We start from the raw sequence: 2,431 nt of genomic DNA on the forward strand, positions 1-2,431 counted from the left end.
TGCTCCCATGTGATCATAAAATCAGGGGCAGGTAGGCAGGAACACCTCCCTGCAGAGAGGGAGGAAGATGCTCAACCTGCCTTGCCCTGCAGTGACACTGCCCAAGCTGAAATCAAAGGACACAATTAGATGTTTTTTAGCCACAAGTGATGAGAATAGATTTTTGAGGCTGACTGCAGCCTCCAGACCTGAATCTCATCCAGTAATTCCTGATTGAACATGCCTGTACTTCAGCAGTACCTTAGTTCAGGATCCCCAGTCCCTTTGCAAAGCTGCAGTGCAGGGGAAGCTGGTGTATCTACACAGCTGACTAAATATTGTCTTTATTAAACATTTTGTGCCATCTTTTTAGCCTTTTGTCTGCATTTGGCTCCCTTTCATTTTGCCATTTTCTGCTAGGTGACAGCATCATATACTTCCCCTGCATCGACTTGTGCAGAGTCTGGTCAAGCCACTTTTAAGCGATAATAAATTAGACCAGAGTACCAGAGATGATAAGCTCAGGGTTGTTCATCAAATGCTTGCCTGGCTTCCTTGCACTGTTTTATGGAAAGCTCTACAGCAGTGCAAAAACACCTTGCTTTTATATATTTCCTACATATGAGGTAGCTTGTTTCTCTGTCTAAAAATATCCAAACCAATAAAGGTGTCATGTTTATTTCTAGCCTTCTTACTGTCCTTCATCTGTTAAAAGTCTTACAATTGTAGACGAGAGAGAGATAGAAAGCTCTCACAGGGCCACTTTCCTTAATGTTTGCTGCCCTTTTTTTGTCTGAAACAGAAAGTGGATGACTAGGTAAATACTGCTGCAGTTGATCAAACCCTCTGAGGGCATATATCACAGCATCCATTACTGGATTGCCTCTTGCTACCTAATTTCCCATGGTAATTCATGGCTGAGGAGCTGCTGCTCCTATTCCCATCAACAGAGCATTGTCCCTGCACCAGGGAGGGCAGGGAGTAGCAGGCTTCCTGGAAAATCGCTGCGGTAGGGAGAGTGTTTTTTGAGGGAATGTGCTTTTTATGTTCTCCTCTTGCCTGCAAATCCCACACACACAGCCGGCCATGCCTTGCCCGGCTGTGCCTCGCCAGCTGGCTCAGCTGCCCAGCACTGGACACAGGACGATGTTCGAAATGGTAACCTGGCACTTAAACAGCCATGGAAACAGCTGAGACCACAAACCTTTCTGAGAACCACAGGCTGGAAAAAAAAAGGAATTGCTGTAGCCTATGATTTACAGGTACCACAGGGACTTGGGCAAGCCGCTCTCTTTGAACAGACACATTCACCCCATCTGCAAGAGTAAGCAGGGCACACCATAATCAGGGAATGAGCCAGCCTCTGAAAATGCAAATACAATGTATACTCTTCAAAGATCTGGCATTACTCTATAATTTTTTGCCCTTAAATATAAATCGAAGCCCTTTTCTATTTTAACAAAAGATTTCTTGTTTGCAGACCATTAGAGGTTCTATTAGTGTTCTTGGTGACGAAAAGCTTTAGGTAATTAACTTAGGAAAAAAATGGTACTAAAAAGGGTATAAGATACAAATTTAATAATGCTACACAGATAATGAATCTTTCCTTAACGATATATGGCATATGTCCAACATTTTCAAAATGTTTTGAGACCTAATTTAATTGAACAGGGGTGAATATGAGTAAACATAACATGAAATTTAGCAAGCAGTTGCCAGTCCTTTAAGCCATCTACACCAAAACCATGGGTTCCTTACAAACAAGGAGCATCTCCTGCAAAGATGGTAGCACAACAGGTTTTTCCAGGCTCTGGTCAATCTCCTTTTATGATAGGTACCTTCAATGTGTCTCATAGTTCCTGCCTTAGCAGTCTTGATTTGTCTCCTTAGCTTTGAAAGGAGCCCATACCACTAATGGAGATGTTCATAATAAAATCTCCAATGTCAGGAGAGACGTATTGCATCCAAAAAGGACTGAATCTCAGTGTTTCTCTGTCACTTTATCCTGACATTTCTTCTGACCATAGAGCATGTCCCATATTGCATCCATAGCTGGAGCTGCCTAGGGAAAGATATCAATGGAAGAAACTTTGTCAAACTGCAAGGTAAGATCCACTTATGTTTGACTTCTCCAGTGAATCTTTACATTTCTGGACCGCAGCCATGCTGACATTTATTTCTGCAAGAAATCTCCAATAAAACAGAGTATCTGATATTAATGTGATTGACCTACTGGCCTTGCTGAAACTGCAGGGAAGTCAGTGTGCATTTGATCAATTTTGCTGTGTATGTAGAGGTCATCATTGTGAGTGGGCTCCTGGAGATGCTGTTTAGTTACTTCTTCTCTGTAGAGAAGAAAATTTTAGATCCTGATATCATCTTAAGAATGCAAATGTCCAGCAAATGTCCAACAAATATCTTCCTATAAGAGCCTGTTGGAAAGGAACCTTGA

Source organism: Empidonax traillii, unplaced genomic scaffold (assembly GCF_003031625.1).
Source record: "Empidonax traillii isolate 1590-97213 ecotype Southwest subspecies unplaced genomic scaffold, ASM303162v1 scaffold104:size2570737, whole genome shotgun sequence".
In the NCBI taxonomy this organism is placed as follows: domain Eukaryota; kingdom Metazoa; phylum Chordata; class Aves; order Passeriformes; family Tyrannidae; genus Empidonax; species Empidonax traillii.